This window comes from Oncorhynchus nerka, linkage group LG18 (assembly GCF_034236695.1).
Source record: "Oncorhynchus nerka isolate Pitt River linkage group LG18, Oner_Uvic_2.0, whole genome shotgun sequence".
Lineage (NCBI taxonomy): Eukaryota > Metazoa > Chordata > Actinopteri > Salmoniformes > Salmonidae > Oncorhynchus > Oncorhynchus nerka.
This window is the reverse complement of record NC_088413.1, coordinates 10,400,151-10,427,727: the sequence shown is the minus strand read 5'-3', so window position 1 is coordinate 10,427,727 and position 27,577 is coordinate 10,400,151. Positions and strand designations below refer to the sequence as shown.

Here is a 27,577-nt window from a genome sequence, read left to right as displayed (position 1 = left end):
GTTTACCTGGAGGGTAGCAGTACTACTGTTTAGACTGGTTTACCTGGAGGGTTTACTACTGTTTAGACTGGACCTGGAGGTAGCAGGTTTACCTGGTTTACCTGGAGGGTAGCAGTACTACTGTTTAGACTGGTTTACCTAGCAGTACTACTGGAGGGTAGCAGTACTACTGTTTAGACTGGTTTACCTGGAGGAGGGTAGCAGTACTACTGTTTAGACTGGTTTACCTGGAGGAGGGTAGCAGTACTACTGTTTAGACTGGTTTACCTGGAGGAGGGTAGCACTACTACTGTTTAGACTGGTTTACCTGGAGGGTAGAGGTACTACTGTTTAGACTGGTTTACCTGGAGGGTAGCAGTACTACTGTTTAGACTGGTTTACCTGGAGGGTAGCAGTACTACTGTTTAGACTGGTTTACCTGGAGGGTAGACTGGTTTACCTGGAGGGTAGACTGGTTTACCTGGAGGGTAGAGGTACTACTGTTTAGAATGGTTTACCTGGAGGGTAGCAGCACTACTGTTTAGACTGGTTTACCTGTAGGGTAGACTGGTTTACCTGGAGGGTAGCAGTACTACTGTTTAGACTGGTTTACCTGGAGGGTAGCAGTACCACTGTTTAGACTGGTTTACCTGGTTTACCTGGAGGGTAGACTGGTTTACCTGGAGGGTAGCACTACTACTGTTTAGACTGGTTTACCTGGAGGAGGGTAGCAGTACTACTGTTTAGACTGGTTTACCTGGAGGAGGGTAGCAGTACTACTGTTTAGACTGGTTTAACTGGAGGGTAGACTGGTTTACCTGGAGGGTAGAAGTACTACTGTTTAGACTGGTTTACCTGGAGGGTAGCAGCACTACTGTTTAGACTGGTTTACCTGGAGGGTAGCACTACTACTATTTAGACTGGTTTACCTGGAGGGTAGCAGTACTACTGTTTAGACTGATTTACCTGGTTTACCTGGAGGGTAGACTGGTTTACCTGGAGGGTAGCACTACTACTGTTTAGACTGGTTTACCTGGAGGAGGGTAGCACTACTACTGTTTAGACTGGTTTACCTGGAGGAGGGTAGCACTACTACTGTTTAGACTGGTTTACCTGGAGGGTAGCACTACTACTGTTTAGACTGGTTAACCTGGAGGAGGGTAGCACTACTACTGTTTAGACTGGTTTACCTGGAGGGTAGTAGTCCCACTGTTTAGACTGGTCCATCATAGGAGGCCATGGAGACACCACACCTGGCATAGGAGGAGGGTAGCCACCTGGAGACAGAGAGGAGGAGGATATACTGTAGTGATATACTGTAGTGATATACTGTAGTGATATACTGTAGTGATATACTGCAGTGTGAAAGAGGAGGAGGATATACTGTGGTGATATACTGTAGTGATATACTGTGAGGAGGAGGAGGATGTACTGTAGTGATATACTGTAGTGAGGAGGATATACTGTAGTGATATACTGTAGTGATGAGGATATACTGTGGTGATATACTGTAGTGAGGAGGAGGATATACTGTAGTGATATACTGTAGTGAGGAGGAGGATATACTGTAGTGATATACTGTAGTGAGGAGGAGGATATACTGTAGTGATATACTGTAGTGAGGAGGAGGATATACTGTAGTGATATACTGTAGTGATATACTGTGAGGAGGAGGATATACTGTAGTGATATACTGTAGTGAGGAGGATATACTGTAGTGATATACTGTAGTGATGAGGATATACTGTAGTGATATACTGTAGTGATGAGGATATACTGTAGTGATATACTGTAGTGATGAGGATATACTGTAGTGATATACTGTGAGGAGGAGGATATACTGTAGTGATATGCTGTGAGGAGGAGGAGGATGTACTGTAGTGATGAGGATATACTGTAGTGATATACTGTAGTGATATACTGTAGTGATATACTGTAGTGATATACTGTGAGGAAGAGGAGGATGTACTGTAGTGATGAGGATATACTGTAGTGATATACTGTAGTGATATACTGTAGTGAGGAGGAGGATATACTGTAGTGATATACTGTAGTGATGAGGACATACTGTAGTGATATACTGTGAGGAGGAGGAGGATATACTGTAGTGATATACTGTGAGGAAGAGGAGGATGTACTGTAGTGAGGAGGATATACTGTAGTGATATACTGTAGTGAGGAGGATACTGTAGTGATATACTGTAGTGATATACTGTAGTGATGAGGACTGTAGTGATATACTGTAGTGATATACTGTGAGGAGGAGGAGGATATACTGTAGTGATATACTGTGAGGAAGAGGAGGATGTACTGTAGTGATGAGGAGGATATACTGTAGTGATATACTGTGAGAAGGAGGAGGATGTATTGTAGTGATATACTGTAGTGATATACTGTGAGGAGGAGGATGTACTGTAGTGATGTACTGTAGTGATATACTGTAGTGATATACTGTGAGGAGGAGGATGTACTGTAGTGATATACTGTAGTGATATACTGTAGTGAGGAGTGAGGAGGAGGATATACTGTAGTGATATACTGTAGTGAGGAGGATATACTGGATATACTGTGAGGAGGAGGATATACTGTAGTGATATACTGTAGTGAGGAGGAGGATATACTGTAGTGATATACTGTAGTGATATACTGTGAGGAGGAGGAGGATGTACTGTAGTGATATACTGTAGTGATGAGGATATACTGTAGTGATATACTGTGAGGAAGAGGATGTACTGTAGTGATGATGAGGATATACTGTAGTGATATACTGTAGTGATAAACTGTAGTGATAAACTGTAGTGATAAACTGTAGTGAGGAGGATATACTGTAGTGATATACTGTAGTGATATACTGTGAGGAGGAGGATATACTGTAGTGATATACTGTGAGGAAGAGGATGTACTGTAGTGATATACTGTAGTGATATACTGTAGTGATATACTGTGAGGAAGAGGAGGATGTACTGTAGTGAGGAGGAGGATATACTGTAGTGATATACTGTAGTGAGGAGGATATACTGTAGTGATGAGGAGGATATACTGTAGTGATATACTGTAGTGAGGAGGAGGATATACTGTAGTGATATACTGTAGTGAGGAGGAGGATATACTGTCGTGATATACTGTAGTGATATACTGTAGTGATATACTGTAGTGATATACTGTAGTGATGATGAGGATATACTGTAGTGATATACTGTAGTGATATACTGTGAGGAGGAGGAGGATATACTGTAGTGATATACTGTGAGGAGGAGGAGGATATACTGTAGTGATATACTGTGAGGAGGAGGAGGATATACTGTAGTGATATACTGTAGTGATATACTGTGAGGAAGAGGAGGATGTACTGTAGTGATGTACTGTAGTGATATACTGTGAGAAGGAGGAGGATGTACTGTAGTGATATACTGTAGTGATATACTGTGAGGAGGAGGAGGATGTACTGTAGTGATATACTGTAGTGATATACTGTGAGGAGGAGGAGGATATACTGTAGTGATATACTGTAGTGATATACTGTGAGGAGGAGGAGGATGAGGATATACTGTAGTGATATACTGTGAGGAGGAGGAGGATATACTGTAGTGATATACTGTAGTGATATACTGTGAGAAGGAGGAGGATGTACTGTAGTGATATACTGTAGTGATATACTGTGAGGAGGATGAGGATATACTGTAGTGATATACTGTAGTGATATACTGTGAGGAGGAGGATATACTGTAGTGATATACTGTAGTGATATACTGTGAGGAGGAGGAGGATGAGGATATACTGTAGTGATATACTGTGAGGGAGGATATACTGGAGGATATACTGATGAGGAGGAGGATATACTGTAGTGATATACTGTAGTGATATACTGTAGTGATATACTGTGAGGAGGATGTACTGAGTGATATACTGTAGTGATATGAGGAGGATGTTGTAGTGATATACTGTAGTGATATACTGTGAGGAGGATGTACTGTAGTGATATACTGTAGTGATGTACTGTAGTGATATACTGTAGTGATATACTGTGAGGAGGAGGAGGATGAGGATATACTGTAGTGATATACTGTGAGAAGGAGGAGGATGTACTGTAGTGATATACTGTGGTGATATACTGTAGTGATATACTGTAGTGATATACTGTAGTGATATACTGTGAGGAGGATGAGGATATACTGTAGTGATATATTGTAGTGATATACTGTAGTGATATACTGTGAGGAAGAGGAGGATGTACTGTAGTGATGTACTGTAGTGATATACTGTAGTGATATACTGTGAGGAGGATGTACTGTAGTGATATACTGTAGTGATATACTGTGAGGAGGAGGAGGATGTACTGTAGTGATATACTGTAGTGATATACTGTGAGGAAGAGGAGGATGTACTGTAGTGATATACTGTAGTGATGTACTGTAGTGATATACTGTAGTGATATACTGTGAGGAGGATGTACTGTAGTGATATACTGTAGTGATATACTGTGAGGAAGAGGAGGATGTACTGTAGTGATATACTGTGAGGAAGAGGAGGATATACTGTAGTGATATACTGTGAGGAAGAGGAGGATGTACTGTAGTGATATACTGTAGTGATATACTGTGAGGAAGAGGAGGATGTACTGTAGTGATATACTGTAGTGATATACTGTGAGGAGGATGTACTGTAGTGATATACTGTAGTGATATACTGTGAGGAAGAGGAGGATGTACTGTAGTGATATACTGTGAGGAAGAGGAGGATATACTGTAGTGATATACTGTGAGGAAGAGGAGGATGTACTGTAGTGATATACTGTAGTGATATACTGTGAGGAAGAGGAGGATGTACTGTAGTGATATACTGTAGTGATATACTGTGAGGAAGAGGAGGATGTATTGTAGTGATATACTGTGAGGAAGAGGAGGATGTACTGTAGTGATATACTGTAGTGATATACTGTGAGGAAGAGGAGGATGTATTGTAGTGATATACTGTGAGAAGGAGGAGGATGTACTGTAGTGATATACTGTGAGGAGGATATACTGTAGTGATATACTGTGAGGAGGAGGATGTACTGTAGTGATATACTGTAGTGATATACTGTGAGGAAGAGGAAGATGTACTGTAGTGATGAGGACATACCTGTCATAGGGGGAGGGAAACCACCTGAGGGACAATAAACATGATCGATTACTACATATCAGTGTACCACCTAAAACACCTTCCAATATTACTACAACATATCAGTGTGTACCACCTAAAACACCTTCCAATATTACTACAACATATCAGTGTACCACCTAAAACACCATCCATCCAATATTACTACAACATATCAGTGTACCACCTAAAACACCTTCCATCCAATATTACTACAACATATCAGTGTACCACCTAAAACACCTTCCATCCAATATTACTACAACATATCAGTGTACCACCTAAAACACCTTCCAATATTACTACAACATATCAGTGTACCACCTAAAACACCTTCCATCCAATATTACTACAACATATCAGTGTGTACCACCTAAAACACCTTCCATCCAATATTACTACAACATATCAGTGTGTACCACCTAAAACACCTTCCAATATTACTACAACATATCAGTGTACCACCTAAAACACCTTCCAATATTACTACAACATATCAGTGTACCACCTAAAACACCTTCCAATATTACTACAACATATCAGTGTGTACCACCTAAAACACCTTCCATCCAATATTACTACAACATATCAGTGTACCACCTAAAACACCTTCCATCCAATATTACTACAACATATCAGTGTGTACCACCTAAAACACCTTCCATCCAATATTACTACAACATATCAGTGTGTACCACCTAAAACACCTTCCATCCAATATTACTACAACATATCAGTGTGTACCACCTAAAACACCTTCCAATATTACTACAACATATCAGTGTACCACCTAAAACACCTTCCATCCAATATTACTACAACATATCAGTGTACCACCTAAAACACCTTCCAATATTACTACAACATATCAGTGTACCACCTAAAACACCTTCCAATATTACTACAACATATCAGTGTGTACCACCTAAAACACCTTCCATCCAATATTACTACAACATATCAGTGTACCACCTAAAACACCTTCCAATATTACTACAACATATCAGTGTACCACCTAAAACACCTTCCAATATTACTACAACATATCAGTGTGTACCACCTAAAACACCTTCCAATATTACTACAACATATCAGTGTGCCACCTAAAACACCTTCCAATATTACTACAACATATCAGTGTGTACCACCTAAAACACCTTCCAATATTACTACAACATATCAGTGTACCACCTAAAACACCTTCCATCCAATATTACTACAACATATCAGTGTACCACCTAAAACACCTTCCAATATTACTACAACATATCACCATAAAACATTACAATATTACTACAACATATCAGTGTACCACCTAAAACACCTTCCAATATTACTACAACATATCAGTGTACCACCTAAAACACCTTCCAATATTACTACAACATATCAGTGTACCACCTAAAACACCTTCCATCCAATATTACTACAACATATCAGTGTGTACCACCTAAAACACCTTCCATCCAATATTACTACAACATATCAGTGTACCACCTAAAACACCTTCCATCCAATATTACTACAACATATCAGTGTACCACCTAAAACACCTTCCAATATTACTACAACATATCAGTGTACCACCTAAAACACCTTCCATCCAATATTACTACAACATATCAGTGTGTACCACCTAAAACACCTTCCAATATTACTACAACATATCAGTGTGTACCACCTAAAACACCTTCCATCCAATATTACTACAACATATCAGTGTGTACCACCTAAAACACCTTCCAATATTACTACAACATATCAGTGTACCACCTAAAACACCTTCCAATATTACTACAACATATCAGTGTGTACCACCTAAAACACCTTCCAATATTACTACAACATATCAGTGTACCACCTAAAACACCTTCCAATATTACTACAACATATCAGTGTGTACCACCTAAAACACCTTCCATCCAATATTACTACAACATATCAGTGTGTACCACCTAAAACACCTTCCAATATTACTACAACATATCAGTGTACCACCTAAAACACCTTCCATCCAATATTACTACAACATATCAGTGTGTACCACCTAAAACACCTTCCATGTGGAGTTAAAATACTTCCCATAACAATGACGGCAGACGATAGCAGTATCGTAACAGACTAAACAACATCAGGGCTGTTTTCCAACATCAGGGCTGTTTTCCAACGGCCGAGACGATAGCAGTATCGTAACAGACTAAACTGTTTGGTGCTTTAAAAACCTGATGATGTCAAATATGGTGTGCTATTGCTTCAGGGCTGTTTTCCATCATAATGATGTTTGTTTTCCAACATCAGGGATGTTTTCCAACATCAGGGCTGTTTCCCAACATCAGGGCTGTTTCCCAACATAATGATGTTTGTTTCCAACATCAGGGCTGTTTTCCATCATAATGATGTTTATTTTCCAACATCAGGGCTGTTTTCAACATCGGGGCTGTTTTCCAACATAATGATGTTTGTTTTCCAACATCGGGGCTGTTTTCCAACATAATGATGTTTGTTTCCAACATCGGGGCTGTTTCCCAACATCAGGGCTGTTTTCCATCATAATGATGTTTATTTTCCAACATCAGGGCTGTTTTCCAACAGAATGATGTTTGTTTCCAACATCAGGGCTGTTTTCCATCATAATGATGTTTATTTTCCAACATCGAGGCTGTTTTCCAACATCAGGGCTGTTTTCCAACATAATGATGTTTGTTTCCAACATCAGGGCTGTTTTCCATCATAATGATGTTTGTTTCCAACATCAGGGCTGTTTTCCAACATCAGGGCTGTTTTCCAACAGAATGATGTTTGTTTCCAACATCAGGGCTGTTTTCCAACAGTATGATGTTTGTTCCCAACATCAGGGCTGTTTTCCATCATAATGATGTTTGTTTCCAACATCAGGGCTGTTTTCCAACATCAGGGCTGTTTCCTAAAGAAGGTATTACATACTGAGCCAATCTGCTTTGTGTTGTGTTTCCAACATCAGGGAAGTTCTCCAACATCAGGGCGGTTTTCCATCATAATGATGTTTGTTTCGCAACATCAGGGCTGTTTCCTAAAGAAGGTATTACATACTGAGCCAATCTGCTTTGTGTTGTGTTTCCCAACATCAGGGATGTTCTCCAACATCAGGGCTGTTTTCCATCATAATGATGTTTCTTTCCAACATCAGGGCTGTTTTCCAACATCAGGGCTGTTTTCCATCATAATGATGTTTGTTTCCCAACATCAGGGCTGTTTTCCAACATCAGGGATGTTCTCCAACATCAGGGATGTTTTCCATCATAATGATGTTTGTTTCCCAACATCAGGGCTGTTTTCCAACATCAGGGCTGTTTTCCATCATAATGATGTTTGTTTCCAACATCAGGGCTGTTTTCCATCATAATGATGTTTGTTTCCAACATCAGGGCTGTTTTCCATCATAATGATGTTTGTTTCCAACATCAGGGCTGTTTTCCATCATAATGATGTTTGTTTCCAACATCAGGGCTGTTTTCCATCATAATGATGTTTGTTTCCAACATCAGGGCTGTTTTCCAACAACAGGGCTGTTTCCTAAAGAAGGTATTACATACTGAGCCAATTTGATTTGTGTTGTGTTTCCTTGCCACGATACTAACGAGGATGGCGATACTGGTATCGTACCGGCCCTAATATCAATCACACTTTGGATCAAGTTCATAAATGGGTGCTTCCCAACTGGAGCCCTATATAGGGCACTACTTTAGACCAGAGCCCTATGGAACCCTATCCCCTATATAGGGCACTACTTTAGACCAGAGCCCTATGGAACCCTATTCCCTATATAGGGCACTACTTTATACCAGAACCCTATGGAACCCTATCCCCTATATAGGGCACTACTTTAGACCAGAACCCTATGGAACCCTATCCCCTATATAGGGCACTACTTTAGACCAGAGCCCTATGGAACCCTATCCCCTATATAGGGCACTACTTTAGACCAGAGCCCTATCGACCCTGCTTAAAAGAAATGCATTGTATAGGCCAGAATGGGTCCCATTGGGACTCATCCTATTTATCTTGTTAAATGAAGCCCATGGATTGATTTAATACCATTTAATATAAGAATAACTTATTATTAATTGAAAGTGATTGAGAGTGAGGCTACATCGGAAATGGCACCTTAGTCAACGGTAGTGCACTACATAGGGATCCATTTTGGACAGATGTATATAATATATAATATTGATTGAAAGTGATCGTGTGTGTTGTCGCCCCCTACCTGTGGGGAAGGGGTATGGCGGAACAGGACGAACATCATATCCACCTGGATGCCCACTGCTATAAAAATAAAAAAAACATTTAAAAAAAGTTCAATATATCAAAGTCGTCATGATCATTTTAACCAATACTTTAGATGCCATTTACATATTGATCCAATCAATCATATTAAATGGATATTTCAGGATTCTGGTAATGATGCTCTTTATCTACTTCCCCAGAGTCAGATGGACTCGTGGATACCATGTTTATGTCTCTGTGTCCAGTATGAACGAAGTGAGCCAATGTTAAATAGAGTTAGCGCGTTGACTGGAAGCCGATGGGTATCTACTAGCATGCTAGCAGATACCCATAGCATGCTAGCAGATACCCATAGCATGCTAGCAGATACCCATAGCATGCTAGCAGATACCCATAGCATGCTAGCAGATACCCACAGCATGCTAGCAGATACCCACCGCATGCTAGCAGATCAACCATAGCATGCTAGCAGATAGCATATTGACTGGAAGTCTATGGGTAACGCTATTTAAACAGATCAGCTCTTCTGTAAATAATTGGGTTAACAGATCAGAATTGGGTTGCCTGTGTAAACGCTGCCTTAGATCTCTACAAGTACATAGGAGGAGAGGCTAGGGCTCAATCTATCCATGTCTACAAGGTAGAGCAGAGGTGTCTTACCTGTCCAAGGTGGGGATGAGAGAGGATGCTGGGAGGAGGGAAACCTGCACACACACACAGTGTTACTATTAAGACACACACAGTCTATACCACATTATGACTATGACATCACCACACTGACACATTCCAACTGTTGAGTCTATACCACATTATGACATCACCACACTGACACATTCTAACTGTTTAGTCTATACCACATTATGACTATGACATCAACTGACACATTCCAACCACATTATGACATCACTGACATTCTAACTGTTGAGTCTATACACATTATGACATCACCACACTGACACATCCTAACTGTTTAGTCTATACCACATTATGACTATGACATCACCACACTGACACATTCCAACTGTTGAGTCTATACCACATTATGACATCACCACACTGACACATTCTAACTGTTGAGTCTATACCACATTATGACATCACCACACTGACACATCCTAACTGTTTAGTCTATACCACAATATGACTATGACATCACCACACTGACACATTCTAACTGTTGAGTCTATACCACATTATGACATCACCACACTGACACATCCTAACTGTTGAGTCTATACCACATTATGACATCACAACACTGACACATCCTAACTGTTGAGTCTATACCACATTATGACATCACAACACTGACACATCCTAACTGTTGAGTCTATACCACATTATGACTATGACATCACCACACATTCTAACTGTTGAGTCTATACCACATTATGACTATGACATCACCACACATTCTAACTGTTGAGTCTGTACCACATTATGACTATGACATCACCACACATTCTAACTGTTGAGTCTGTACCACATTATGACATGACATCACCACACATTCTAACTGTTGAGTCTATACCACATTATGACTATGACATCACACACACTGTTGAGTCTGTACCACATTATGACTATGACATCACCACACATTCTAACTGTTGAGTCTGTACCACATTATGACTATGACATCACCACACATTCTAACTGTTGAGTCTGTACCACATTATGACTATGACATCACTGACACATTCTAACTGTTGAGTCTATACCACATTATGACTATGACATCACCACACATTCTAACTGTTGAGTCTATACCACATTATGACTATGACATCACCACACATTCTAACTGTTGAGTCTATACCACATTATGACTATGACATCACCACACATTCTAACTGTTGAGTCTGTACCACATTATGACTATGACATCACCACACATTCTAACTGTTGAGTAACTGAGTCTATACCACATTATGACTATGACATCACCACACATTTTAACTGTTGAGTCTGTACCACATTATGACTATGACATCACCACACATTCTAACTGTTGAGTCTATACCACATTATGACATCACCACACTGACACATTCTAACTGGGTACTTTGAGACAGATAAAACCTGTATAGTATACCAATATGTGGAACTCTTCAGTCTTTCCCACATCATGAATGCAATTGTGTAGTTTGTGTAGTAATAGTGAGTATAGTTGGGAGTATTGTTCTTACCAGGAGGAGGGACATTCATAGGTATTCCTAACAAATAAAAAAACAATTGTTAGCAAATTCCTCTGTGGGAAAGTTAAACAGGGTGAATATACAAATATATAAAAGGGAGAGAAAGTTAAGAGCCTGGAAGAGAAAGCAGGAGAGAGAGAGAGACGGGGGGAGAGAGAGACGGGGGGGGGACAAGAGAGAGAGAGAGACAGGGGGAGACAAGAGAGAGAGAGGAGACAGAGACAAGAGAGAGAGAGAGGAGACAAGAGAGAGAGAGGAGACAAGAGAGAGAGAGAGAGGGGGGAGAGGAGAAAGAATGACAAAGTGAGAGAGGTGTAGACTTACTTGGTGGGGGGGATGAGAGGGGAGCCTGGCTGACGTTGGGAGGAGGGGGAAGGAATGGGGAGGAGGGATGTTTGGGGGAGGGGCCGGGGGGAAGAAGGGGGCATCTTGTTGGGGTTTTGCTCAGCGTCCGGACGAGTGTTCGAAATCACCTACGACAACGAAGAAACGGCCAAATCACAACCGGGTATGTGATTCAACAGCCAACAGAATGGGTACATGGACTTCTATGTAGGTCATGTCATTTCATGTATTAGTGTAGTGTTGTCCCGACACCAGTATTACTATGAAACCAGGCTAAAAAGTCCTTTAAAAACCTGTTGAAAAGACTAAATAAAACTAAAATGTGACTCTGGGTGTCAACATAAGGTTTTCATAACAGCAGGGACTGTTTTCCTCAGGAAATTAAAGATGATGAGTTCCTGGAAGATTTAAAACTACCTCGATATTTATGTTTTTTAACTGACGTTTTGGACTCGATCTGTCAATGTACGGCTCATTATTTTATTTAAATTAATAATATATATTTTTTCTGTTTAGTTCAAATAATATACACTGAGTTTACAAAACATTAAGAACAACTTCCTAAATATTGGGTTGTGTGTACCTGGATGTTGTTTCCCTCCAGGTGTGTGTGTGTGTGTGTGTGTGTGTGTGTATACCTGGATGTTGTTTCCCTCCAGCTTGTGTGTGTGTGTGTGTATACCTGGATGTTGTTTCCCTCCAGGTGTGTGTGTGTGTGTGTGTATATATACCTGGATGTTGTTTCCCTCCAGGTTGTGTCTTCGTCGTCCCTCCACTCTGCTGATGGTAGCGGTCCCTCCTCCAATCACGTCGATCGTACCACTGGTCTTCCTGAACACAACCACCCGCAGTACAACATGAGTCACTCAGCAGACCATCTCCTCCAGAACAACAAACAGGAAGCTGTCACGGCTAAGGGCCTTTTGGCTCAAGATGAGATGTTTCGCCTAGTTGGCTCTGGGATTCGAACAAGCCACCTTCCGGGTACGGGCCCCAACGCTCTTAACCACTAGACTACCTGCCGTCTACTCAGTCGTTAACGACTAAGACAACGCTCTTAACCACTAGACTACCTGCCGTCTACTCGGTCATTAACGACTAAGACAGCGCTCTTAACCACTAGACTACCTGCCGTCTACTCGGTCATTACGACTAAGACAACTAACCAGACTACCTGCCGTCTACTCAGTCATTCTTAACCACTAGACTACCTGCCGTCTACTCAGTCATTAACGACTAAGACAACGCTCTTAACCACTAGACTACCTGCCGTCTACTCGGTCATTAACGACTAAGACAGCGCTCTTAACCACTAGACTACCTGCCGTCTACTCGGTCGTTAACGACTAAGACAACGCTCTTAACCACTAGACTACCTGCCGTCTACTCGGTCATTAACGACTAAGACAACGCTCTTAACCACTAGACTACCTGCCGTCAGATCGGGGTACCTAACCACCACAGCACAGACAGATCAGTACCTAATCACCACAGACAGATCGGGGTACCTAACCACCACAGACAGATCGGTACCTAACCACCACAGACAGATCGGGGTACCTAACCACCACAGCACAGACAGATCAGTACCTAATCACCACAGACAGATCGGGGTACCTAACCACCACAGACAGATCGGGGTACCTAACCACCACAGACAGATCGGGGTACCTAACCACCACAGACAGATCGGGGTACCTAACCACCACAGACAGATCGGGGTACCTAACCACCACAGACAGATCGGGGTACCTAACCACCACAGACAGATCGGGGTACCTAACCACCACAGACAGATCGGGGTACCCAACCACCACAGACAGATCGGGGTACCTAACCACCACAGACAGATCGGGGTACCCAACCACCACAGACAGATCAGTACCTAACCACCACAGACAGACAGACAGATCGGGGTACCTCACCACCACAGACAGATCGGGGTACCTCACCACCACAGACAGATCGGTACCTAACCACCACAGACAGATCGGGGTACCTAACCATCACAGACAGATCGGGGTACCTAACCACCACACACAGATCGGTACCTAACCACCACACACAGATCGGTATCTAACCACCACAGACAGATCGGTACCTAACCACCACAGACAGATCAGTACCTCACCACCACAGACAGATCGGTACCTAACCACCACACCAGACAGATCGGGGTACCTAACCACCACACACAGATCAGTACCTAACCACCACAGACAGATCGGGGTACCTAACCACCACACACAGATCGGTACCTAACCACCACAGCACAGACAGATCGGGGTACCTAACCACCACAGACAGATCGGGGTACCTAACCACCACAGACAGATCGGGGTACCTAACCACCACAGACAGATCGGGGTACCTAACCACCACACACAGATCAGTACCTAACCACCACAGACAGATCGGTACCTAACCACCACAGACAGATCGGGGTACCTAACCACCTCACACAGATCAGTACCTAACCACCACAGACAGATCGGTACCTAACCACCACAGACAGATTGGGGTACCTAACCACCACAGACAGATCGGGGTACCTAACCACCACACACAGATCAGTACCTAACCACCACAGACAGATCGGGGTACCTAACCACCACAGACAGATCGGGGTACCTAACCACCACAGACAGATCGGTACCTAACCACCACACCAGACAGATCGGGGTACCTAACCACCACACACAGATCAGTACCTAACCACCACAGACAGATCGGGGTACCTAACCACCACACACAGATCGGTACCTAACCACCACACCACAGACAGATCGGGGTACCTAACCACCACACACAGATCAGTACCTAACCACCACAGACAGATCGGGGTACCTAACCACCACAGACAGATCGGTACCTAACCACCACACCAGACAGATCGGGGTACCTAACCACCACACACAGATCAGTACCTAACCACCACAGACAGATCAGACAGTACCTAACCACCACACCACAGACAGATCGGTACCTAACCACCACAGACAGATCGGGGTACCTAACCACCACACACAGATCGGTACCTAACCACCACACCACAGACAGATCGGTACCTAACCACCACAGACAGATCGGGGTACCTAACCACCACACACAGATCAGTACCTAACCACCACAGACAGATCGGTACCTAACCACCACAGACAGATCGGGGTACCTAACCACCACAGACAGATCGGGGTACCTAACCACCACACACAGATCAGTACCTAACCACCACAGACAGATCGGGGTACCTAACCACCACAGACAGATCGGGGTACCTAACCACCACAGACAGATCGGGGTACCTAACCACCACACACAGATCAGTACCTAACCACCACAGACAGATCGGGGTACCTAACCACCACAGACAGATCGGTACCTAACCACCACAGACAGATCGGGGTACCTAACCACCACAGACAGATCGGGGTACCTAACCACCACAGACAGATCGGTACCTAACCACCACAGACAGATCGGGGTACCTAACCACCACAGACAGATCAGTGACAGGACACTAAAGTCAGAAAGGACAACACACAGCAGCACTAATACACATAAGATGTAGAATCTGTTATTACATGTCTATAACATGGCTATCACCTGTCACACACACGTGAGTCAACGTGCATACGTGTGTTGCATTTAAATGTGTTTACTGTTGCCAAGGTGATGACTCCCGTTAAACTTAACGTTGCCGCGGTGACAATTGTTGTTTGTCACTAGTTTATCGGCCGAGGGAAATTAAAATTAGTTTATTTTGTGTTTTAAATAGCATCTGGAAAAGACAGAATACTGTACATGGATGTATCAGTGTGTAGTGAACAAGCCCCATCACACTCATCTGGAAAAGACAGAATACTGTACATGGATGTATCAGTGTGTTGTGAACAAGCCCAATCCCACTCACGTATAGTAGGACATGTCCTGGACGGGGGGAGCAGTCCACTGTGGGGGGGAGATCCTACCATCAGGGGGAGAAGGGGGGGAGACACAGTTAGACCTCCCCTCACACACTCAGAGGAACTCATTCATGTGTACAGTGAGAGGAGAAAAACGGAAGCAAGCTTGTCTGTCTGCCTGTCCACTGCCAGACCGTGTTTTGCCAAATCCTCTACCAGAGCTAATACATGAGTCTCTCTCATGTCTCTTAACCTGTCCTAGGCTAACTCACTGTCTCTTAACCTGTCCTAGGCTAACTCACTGTCTCTTAACCTGTCCTAGGCTAACTCACTGTCTCTTAACCTGTCCTAGGCTAACTCACTGTCTCTTAACCTGTCCTAGGCTAACTCACTGTCTCTTAACCTGTCCTAGGCTAACTCACTGTCTCTTAACCTGTCCTAGGCTAACTCACTGTCTCTTAACCTGTCCTAGGCTAACCTTACTGTCTCTTAACCTGTCCTAGGATAACCTTACTGCCTCTTAACCTGTCCTAGGATAACCTTACTGCCTCTTAACCTGTCCTAGGCTAACCTTACTGTCTGTACCTGTCCTAGGCTAACCTTACTGTCTCTGTACCTGTCCTAGGCTAACCTTACTGTCTCTGTACCTGTCCTAGGCTAACCTTACTGTCTCTGTACCTGTCCTAGGCTAACCTTACTGTCTCTGTACCTGTCCTAGGCTAACCTTACTGTCTGTACCTGTCCTAGGCTAACCTTACTGTCTCTGTACCTGTCCTAGGCTAACCTTACTGTCTCTGTACCTGTCCTAGGCTAACCTTACTGTCTCTGTACCTGTCCTAGGCTAACCTTACTGTCTCTGTACCTGTCCTAGGCTAACCTTACTGTCTCTGTACCTGTCCTAGGCTAACCTTACTGTCTCTGTACCTGTCCTAGGCTAACCTTACTGTCTCTGTACCTGTCCTAGGCTAACCTTACTGTCTCTGTACCTGTCCTAGGCTAACCTTACTGTCTCTGTACCTGTCCTAGGCTAACCTTACTGTCTCTGTACCTGTCCTAGGCTAACCTTACTGTCTCTGTACCTGTCCTAGGCTAACCTTACTGTCTCTGTACCTGTCCTAGGCTAACCTTACTGTCTCTGTACCTGTCCTAGCCTAACCTTACTGTCTCTGTACCTGTCCTAGCCTAACCTTACTGTCTCTGTACCTGTCCTAGGCTAACCTTACTGTCTCTGTACCTGTCCTAGGCTAACCTTAGTGTCTCTGTACCTGTCCTAGGCTAACCTTAGTGTCTCTGTACCTGTCCTAGGCTAACCTTACTGTCTGTACCTGTCCTAGGCTAACCTTACTGTCTGTACCTGTCCTAGGTTAACCTTACTGTCTGTACCTGTCCTAGGCTAACCTTACTGTCTGTACCTGTCCTAGGCTAACCTTACTGTCTGTACCTGTCCTAGGCTAACCTTACTGTCTGTACCTGTCCTAGGATAACCTCACTGCCGCCTAACCTGTCCTAGGATAACCTTACTATCTGTACCTGTCCTAGGATAACCTTACTGTCTGTACCTGTCCTAGGCTAACCTTACTGTCTGTACCTGTCCTAGGATAACCTTACTGTCTGTACCTGTCCTAGGCTAACCTATATGTACCTGTCCTGATCTGTGTACAGCTCTTACCGTCTCTACCTGTCCTAGGCTAACCTTACAGTCCGTCTATATGTACCTGTCCTGACCTGTGTACAGCTCTTACCATCTCTACCTGTCCTGACCTGTGTACAGCTCTTACCTTCTCTACCTGTCCTAGGCTAACCTTACAGTCTGTCTATATGTACCTGTCCTGACCTGTGTACAGCTCTTACCTGGTAGTGTTCATGTTCATGGATGACTTGTAGAGGCTGGCTGGAGTGGGGAAGTCAGGTTTGGACGTGTGGATGGGTAAACTCACTTCCTTCTCATTCCCCGTCCTGCCCTGCTGAACCTGAGGGGAGTAGAGTAGGACATCTTTAGGTTTATAACATCTTGGGTTTGACCATTTGACAGTAGTATGACCTCTTTAAATGGATATCTTGGTTTTAAACAACTCTGGTTTATCTGTTTTACACTGATTATCATATGGCAATTCAATGAGACAGAGAAGGAAGGGAAGTGAGAGGAGGAGAGAGAGAGAAGGAAGGGAAGTGAGAGGAGGAGAGAGAGAGAAGGAAGGGAAGTGAGAGGAGGAGAGAGAGAGAAGGAAGGGAAGTGAGAGGAGGAGAGAGAGAGAAGGAAGGAAAGTGAGAGGAGGAGAGAGAGAGAAGGAAGGAAAGTGAGAGGAGAGAGAGAGAGAGAAGGAAGGAAAGTGAGAGGAGGAGAGAGAGAGAAGGAAGGAAAGTGAGAGGAGGAGAGAGAGAGAAGGAAGGAAAGTGAGAGGAGGAGAAGAGAAGGAAGGAAAGTGAGAGGAGAGAGAGAGAGAGAAGGAAGGAAAGTGAGAGGAGGAGAGAGAGAGAAGGAAGGAAAGTGAGAGGAGGAGAGAGAGAGAAGGAAGGAAAGTGAGAGGAGGAGAGAGAGAGAAGGAAGGAAAGTGAGAGGAGGAGAGAGAGAGAAGGAAGGAAAGTGAGAGGAGGAGAGAGAGAGAAGGAAGGAAAGTGAGAGGAGGAGAGAGAGAGAAGGAAGGAAAGTGAGAGGAGGAGAGAGAGAGAAGGAAGGAAAGTGAGAGGAGGAGAGAGAGAGAAGGAAGGAAAGTGAGAGGAGGAGAGAGAGAGAAGGAAGGAAAGTGAGAGGAGGAGAGAGAGAGAAGGAAGGAAAGTGAGAGGAAGAGAGAGAGAAGGAAGGAAAGTGAGAGGAGGAGAGAGAGAGAAGGAAGGAAAGTGAGAGGAGGAGAGAGAGAGGAAGGAAGGAAAGTGAGAGGAGGGAGAGAGAGAGAAGGAAGGAAAGTGAGAGGAGGAGAGAGAGAAGGAAGGAAAGTGAGAGGAGGGAGAGAGAGAAGGAAGGAAAGTGAGAGGAGGAGAGAGAGAAGGAAGGAAAGTGAGAGGAGGAGAGAGAGAAGGAAGGAAAGTGAGAGGAGGAGAGAGAGAAGGAAGGAAAGTGAGAGGAGGAGAGAGAGAGAAGGAAGGAAAGTGAGAGGAGGAGAGAGAGAAGGAAGGAAAGTGAGAGAGGAGGAGAGAGAGAGAGAAGGAAGGGAAGTGAGAGGAGGAGAGAGAGAAGGAAGGGAATTGAGAGGAGGAGAGAGAGAGAGAAGGAAGGGAAGTGAGAGGAGAGAGAGAGAGAGAAGGAAGGGAAGTGAGAGGAGAGAGAGAGAGAAGGAAGGGAATTGAGAGGAGGAGAGAGAGAGAGAAGGAAGGGAATTGAGAGGAGAGAGAGAGAGAGAAGAGAAGGGAATTGAGAGGAGAGAGAGAGAGAAGGAAGGGAATTGAGAGGAGGGAGAGAGAGAGGAAGGAAGGGAAGTGAGAGGAGGAGAGAGAGAGAAGGAAGGGAAGTGAGGGAGGAGAGAGAGAAGGAAGGGAAGAGAGAGGAGGAGAGAGAGAGAAGGAAGGCAAGTGAGAGGAGGAGAGAGAGAGAAGGAAGGCAAGTGAGAGGAGGAGAGAGAGAAGGAAGGCAAGTGAGAGGAGGAGAGAGAGAAGGAAGGCAAGTGAGAGGAGGAGAGAGAGAAGGAAGGCAAGTGAGAGGTGGAGAGAGAGAATGAAGGGAACTGAGAGGAGGAGAGAGAGAAGGAAGGGAAGTGAGAGGAGGAGACAGAGAAGGAAGGAAGGAGGTGGAGACAGAAGTAAGGGAAGTGAGAGGAGGAGAGAGAGAGAAGGAAGGGAAGTGAGAGGAGGAGAGAGAGAAGGAAGGGAAGTGAGAGGAGAGAGAGAGAAGGAAGGGAAGTGAGAGGAGGAGACAGAGAAGGAAGGGAAGTGAGAGGAGGAGACAGAGAAGGAAGGGAAGTGAGAGGAGGAGACAGAGAAGGAAGGGAAGTGAGAGGAGGAGACAGAGAAGGAAGGGAAGTGAGAGGAGGAGACAGAGAAGGAAGGGAAGTGAGAGGAGGAAACAGAGAAGGAAGGGAAGTGAGAGGAGGAGAGAGAGTAGGATGTGGAGGAGACGTTGTATCTTAGTGATTTAGCTGGTAGTGGAGGAGATGTTGTATCTTAGTGATTTAGCTGGTCGTGGAGGAGATGTTGTATCTTAGTGATTTAGCTGGTAGTGGAGGAGATGTTGTATCTTAGTGATTTAGCTGGTAGTGGAGGAGATGTTGTATCTTAGTGATTTAGCTGGTAGTGGAGGAGATGTGTCTTAGTGATTTAGCTGGTAGTGGAGGAGATGTTGTATCTTAGTGATTTAGCTGGTAGTGGAGGAGATGTTGTGTCTTAGTGATTTAGCTGGTAGTGGAGGAGATGTTGTATCTTAGTGATTTAGCTGGTAGTAGAGGAGATGTTGTATCTTAGTGATTTAGCTGGTAGTGGAGGAGACGTTGTATCTTAGTGATTTAGCTGGTAGTGGAGGAGACGTTGTATCTTAGTGATTTAGCTGGTAGTGGAGGAGACGTTGTATCTTAATGATTTAGCTGGTAGTGGAGGAGATGTTGTATCTTAGTGATTTAGCTGGTAGTAGAGGAGATGTTGTATCTTAATGATTTAGCTGGTAGTGGAGGAGATGTTGTATCTTAGTGATTTAGCTGGTAGTGGAGGAGATGTTGTGTCTTAGTGATTTAGCTGGTAGTGGAGGAAATGTTGTATCTTAGTGATTTAGCTGGTAGTGGAGGAGATGTTGTGTCTTAGTGATTTAGCTGGTAGTGGAGGAGATGTTGTATCTTAGTGATTTAGCTGGTAGTGGAGGAGATGTTGTATCTTAGTGATTTAGCTGGTAGTGGGGGAGATGTTGTATCTTAGTGATTTAGCTGGTAGTGGAGGAGATGTGTCTTACAGTGATTTAGCTGGTAGTGGAGGAGATGTTGTATCTTAGTGATTTAGCTGGTAGTGGAGGAGATGTTGTATCTTAGTGATTTAGCTGGTAGTGGAGGAGACGTTGTATCTTAGTGATTTAGCTGGTAGTGGGGGAGATGTGTCTTACAGTGATTTTGCTGGTGGTGGAGGAGATGTTGACGACCTCCAGGCCCATCCTCAGCCTCTTCTGCTTGTCACAGTAGCCCTTCCACGTGTCCTCGTTGAACCCATAGTTAAAGTAGTCAGACAGGTCAGCACCTACAGACACACACACACACATTACCACGGTACCCCCCACACACACACACCTTACAGTAACCCCGCCCACAGTAACCCGTACCTGGTTTCCTCCAGGGTTTCTCCTCGAATGTCCCACAGCAACCCCGCCCACAGTAACCCCGCCCCCACAGTAATCCCGCCCCCAGTAACCCCGCCCACAGCAACCCCGCCCACAGCAACCCGTACCTGGTTTCCTCCAGGGTTTCTCCTCGAACGTCTCCATGTCCACCTCCACTACTGGGACTCCATTGATGTTTCCCGGGGCCTCCAGATCCACACCCTTTGACTTGTTTCCTACTAGAGAGAGAATAGAAACCAGAACACCACATGGAAACATTTAGAATATCTACCCGTGGTAAAATATACAGAGGACAATTTAGTACATCAATCACAAACATTTTAATCAACAATATCTACATTTATACCATCTAGTTCCACAAAGCTGCCCAGGACACCTATCAAGACATGGTGGTGGGAATGGACACCTATCAAGACATGGTGGTGGGAATGGACACCTATCAAGACATGGTGGTGGGAATGGACACCTATCAAGACATGGTGGTGGGAATGGACACCTATCAAGACATGGTGGTGGGAATGGACACCTATGGTGGTGGGAATGGACACCTATCAAGACATGGTGGCGGGAATGGACACCTATGGTGGTGGGAATGGACACCTATGGTGGTGGGAATGGACACCTATGGTGGTGGGAATGGACACCTATCAAGACATGGTGGTGGGAATGGACACCTCTCAAGACATGGAGGTGGGAATGGACACCTCTCAAGACATGGAGGTGGGAATGGACACCTATCAAGACATGGAGGTGGGAATGGACACCTATCAAGACATGTTGGTGGGACTGGACACCTATCAAGACATGGTGGTGGGAATGGACACCTATCAAGACATGGTATTGGGAATGGACACCTATCAAGACATGGTGGTGGGACTGGACACCAATCAAGACATGGTGGTGGGACTTGACACCTATCAAGACATGGTGGCGGGAATGGACACCTATGGTGGTGGGAATGGACACCTATGGTGGTGGGAATGGACACCTATCAAGACATGGTGGTGGGAATGGACACCTCTCAAGACATGGAGGTGGGAATGGACACCTCTCAAGACATGGAGGTGGGAATGGACACCTATCAAGACATGGTGGTGGGAATGGACACCTATCAAGACATGGTGGTGGGAATGGACACCTATCAAGACATGGAGGTGGGAATGGACACCTATCAAGACATGGTGGTGGGAATGGACACCTATCAAGACATGGTGGTGGGAATGGACACCTATCAAGACATGGTGGTGGGAATGGACACCTATCAAGACATGTTGATGGGACTGGACACCTATCAAGACATGGTGGTGGGAATGGACACCTATCAAGACATGTTGGTGGGACTGGACACCTATCAAGACATGGTGGTGGGAATGGACACCTATCAAGACATGGTGGTGGGAATGGACACCTATCATGACATGGTGGTGGGAATGGACACCTATCAAGACATGGTGGTGGGAATGGACACCTATCAAGACATGGTGGTGGGAATGGACACCTATCAAGACATGGAGGTGGGAATGGACACCTATCAAGACATGGTGGTGGGAATGGACACCTATCAAGACATGGTGGTGGGAATGGACACCTATCAAGACATGTTGGTGGGAATGGACACCTATCATGACATGGTGGTGGGAATGGACACCTATCAAGACATGGTGGCGGGAATGGACACATATGGTGGTGGGAATGGACACCTATCAAGACATGGTGGTGGGAATGGACACCTATCAAGACATGGTGGTGGGAATGGACACCTATCAAGACATGGTGGCGGGAATGGACACCTATGGTGGTGGGAATGGACACCTATCAAGACATGGTGGTGGGACTGGACACCTATCAAGACATGGTGGTGGGACTGGACACCTATCAAGACATGGTGGCGGGAATGGACACCTATGGTGGTGGGAATGGACACCTATGGTGGTGGGAATGGACACCTATCAAGACATGGTGGTGGGAATGGACACCTATCAAGACATGGTGGTGGGAATGGACACCTATGGTGGTGGGAATGGACACCTATCAAGACATGGAGGTGGGAATGGACACCTATCAAGACATGGTGGTGGGAATGGACACCTATCAAGACATGGTGGACACCTATGGTGGTGGGAATGGACACCTATCAAGACATGGTGGTGGGAATGGACACCTATCAAGACATGGTGGTGGGAATGGACACCTATCAAGACATGGTGGTGGGAATGGACACCTATCAAGACATGTTGATGGGACTGGACACCTATCAAGACATGGTGGTGGGAATGGACACCTATCAAGACATGGTGGTGGGACTGGACACCTATCAAGACATGGTGGTGGGAATGGACACCTATCAAGACATGGTGGTGGGAATGGACACCTATCATGACATGGTGGTGGGAATGGACACCTATCAAGACATGGTGGTGGGAATGGACACCTATCAAGACATGGTGGTGGGAATGGACACCTATCAAGACATGGAGGTGGGAATGGACACCTATCAAGACATGGTGGTGGGAATGGACACCTATCAAGACATGGTGGTGGGAATGGACACCTATCAAGACATGTTGGTGGGAATGGACACCTATCATGACATGGTGGTGGGAATGGACACCTATCAAGACATGGTGGCGGGAATGGACACATATGGTGGTGGGAATGGACACCTATCAAGACATGGTGGTGGGAATGGACACCTATCAAGACATGGTGGTGGGAATGGACACCTATAAAGACATGGTGGCGGGAATGGACACCTATGGTGGTGGGAATGGACACCTATCATGACATGGTGGTGGGACTGGACACCTATGGTGGTGGGAATGGACACCTATCAAGACATGTTGGTGGGACTGGACACCTATCAAGACATGGTGGTGGGAATGGACACCTATCAAGACATGGTGGTGGGAATGGACACCTATCAAGACATGGTGGTGGGACTGGACACCTATCAAGACATGGTGGTGGGACTGGACACCTATCAAGACATGGTGGTGGGACTGGACACCTATGGTGGTGGGAATGGACACCTATGGTGGTGGGAATGGACACCTATCAAGACATGGTGGTGGGAATGGACACCTCTCAAGACATGGTGGTGGGAATGGACACCTATCAAGGCATGTTGGTGGGAATGGACACCTCTCAAGACATGGTGGTGGGAATGGACACCTCTCAAGACATGGTGGTGGGAATGGACACCTCTCAAGACATGGTGGTGGGAATGGACACCTATCAAGACATGGTGGTGGGAATGGACACCTATCAAGACATGGTGGTGGGAATGGACACCTATGGTGGTGGGAATGGACACCTATCAAGACATGGTTGTGGGAATGGACACCCATGGCAGTGGGAATGGACACCTCTATTAGCCCGTACTATACATTTCCCACTCCATGTCGGCTTGTGTAAAGTCAGGTGCATAGAACAGGTGAAGAACAGAACACTACAGTACCTGTTCCATAGGGTCTGGCTCCCGCTGTCTTTATGTTCAGGTTAACAGGAGCCACTCCATACGTTCTACAACAACAAACCAGACATGTCAACAACAACAACAAACCAAACATGTCAACAACAACAATAACAAAACAGACATAACAACAACAACAAACCAGACATGTCAACAACAACAACAAACCAGACATGTCAACAACAACAACAAACCAAACATAACAACAACCCAAACATGTCAACAACAACAACAAACCAGACATGTCAACAACAACAACAACAAACCAGACATGTCAACAACAACAAACCAGACAAATGGCATAGAGAGAAATAGACCTATAATAACTACAACCTAAAGCTTCTTATCTGGGAAAATGTATTTTATTTTTTATTTATTTTACCTTTATTTAACTAGGCAAGTCAGTAAAGAACAAATTCTTATTTTCAATGACGGCCTCTACCTCTACTTTAAAGACGCGTACTGTGGGGACCTCTACTTTAAAGACGCGTACTGTGGGGACCTCTACTTTAAAGACGCGTACTGTGGGGACCTCTACTTTAAAGACGCGTACTGTGGGGACCTCTACTTTAAAGACGCGTACTGTGGGGACCTCTACTTTAAAGACGCGTACTGTGGGGACCTCTACTTTAAAGACGCGTACTGTGGGGACCTCTACTTTAAAGACGCGTACTGTGGGGACCTCTACTTTAAAGACGCGTACTGTGGGGACCTCTACTTTAAAGACGCGTACTGTGGGGACCTCTACTTTAAAGACGCGTACTGTGGGGACCTCTACTTTAAAGACGTGTACTGTGGGGACCTCTACTTTAAAAACGTGTACTGTGGGGACCTCTACTTTAAAGACGTGTACTGTGGGGACCTCTACTTTAAAGACGCGTACTGTGGGGACCTCTACTTTAAAGACGCGTACTGTGGGGACCTCTACTTTAAAGACGCGTACCGTGGGGACCTCTACTTTAAAGACACGTACGTGTACTGTGGGGCTCCGGTCTTGATGTCTCCGATGGTGACACGAACATCATCGTCATCATCGTCGCTGTCGCTATCACTGTCGTCATCATCTCCTGGCTCCTTCTCCTGAGAAAGAGAGAGGGGGAGGAGAGAGAGGGGGGATGGAGGGGGAAAGAGAGGGAAGGGGGATAGGGAGAGAGATGGAAAAAGAGGGAGGGAATGAGAGAGAAGGGGAGGAGAGAGAGGGAAGGGGGATAGTAGGGAGAGAGATGGAAAAGAGGGAGGGAATGAGAGAGAAGGGGAGGAGAGAGAGGGAAGGGGGATAGTAGGGAGAGAGATGGAAAAAGAGGGAGGGAATGAGAGAGAAGGGGGGAGAGAGAGGGAAGGGGGATAGTAGGGAGAGAGATGGAAAAAGAGGGAGGGAATGAGAGAGAAGGGGGAGGAGAGAGAGGGAAGGGGGATAGTAGGGAGAGAGATGGAAAAAGAGGGAGGGAAAGAGAGAGAAGGGGGAGGAGAGAGAAATAAACAGAGAGAGACAGAAACCCAGATCAGAACCCATCTCCTGAACACATAACACAGTAGGTCCTGGAGTGTTTCCAGACCACATGAACTGACCAGGAGAAACTCCAGACCTTAATTACACACAAATTCCAATTCACCCCGCCTTGCATCGACAACGATAGGAGAAACACTACCCCTCGGTCTCAAATGGCACCCTATATATAGGGCACTACTTTAGACCAGAGCCCTATGGCACCCTATTCCCTATATAGTGCACTACTTCGGTCAAACTTGGTGCCCTATAGGGGAATAGGGTGCCATTTGGGACACACTGGGGAAGAGGTCTTACCTGAGCTTCCACTCCGTTGCCTGTAGTAGCTGCCTCTTCTGACTCAGTAGCAGGAATAGGTGCACTGAGGACGGAAATATCACCAACACATTCAGACTGAGGACGGAAATATCACCAACACATTCAGACTGAGGACTGAAATATCATCAATACATTCAGACTGAGGACTGAAATATCATCAATACATTCAGACTGAGGATGGAAATATCACCAACACATTATTCAGACTGAGGACTGAAATATCATGACCACATTCAGACTAAAGACTGAAATATCATCACCACATTCAGACTGAGGACTGAAATATCACCAACACATTCAGACTGAGGACGTGAATATTATCACATTCAGACTGAGGACGTAAATATCATCAACACATTCAGACTGAGGACGTAAATATCATCAATACATTCAGACTGAGGACGTGAATATAATCACATTCAGACTGAGGACGTAAATATTATCACATTCAGACTGAGGACGTAAATATTATCACATTCAGACTGAGGACGTAAATATTATCACATTCAGACTGAGGACTGAAATATCACCAACACATTCAGACTGAGGACTGAAATATCACCAATACATTCAGACTGAGGATGGAAATATCACCAACACATTCAGACTGAGGACGTAAATATCACCAACACATTCAGACTGAGGATGGAAATATCACCAACACATTCAGACTGAGGACTGAAATATCACCAACACATTCAGACTGAGGACTGAAATATCACCAATACATTCAGACTGAGGATGGAAATATCACCAACACATTCAGACTGAGGATGGAAATATCACCAATACATTCAGACTGAGGACGTAAATATTATCACATTCAGACTGAGGACGTAAATATTATCACATTCAGACTGAGGACTGAAATATCACCAACACATTCAGACTGAGGACTGAAATATCACCAATACATTCAGACTGAGGATGGAAATATCACCAACACATTCAGACTGAGGATGGAAATATCACCAATACATTCAGACTGAGGATGGAAATATCACCAACACATTCAGACTGAGGACTGAAATATCACCAACACATTCAGACTGAGGACTGAAATATCACCAATACATTCAGACTGAGGATGGAAATATCACCAATACATTCAGACTGAGGATGGAAATATCACCAATACATTCAGACTGAGGATGGAAATATCACCAACACATTCAGACTGAGGACTGAAATATCACCAACACA

The 27,577-nt window shown here is 44.7% G+C and overlaps 1 pseudogene; it reads right to left on the bottom strand.

The window, feature by feature from the left end:
* LOC115122990 (pre-mRNA 3'-end-processing factor FIP1-like) overlaps positions 1 to 27,577 on the bottom strand; it is a 48,127-nt pseudogene that overhangs the window by 19,255 nt on the left and 1,295 nt on the right.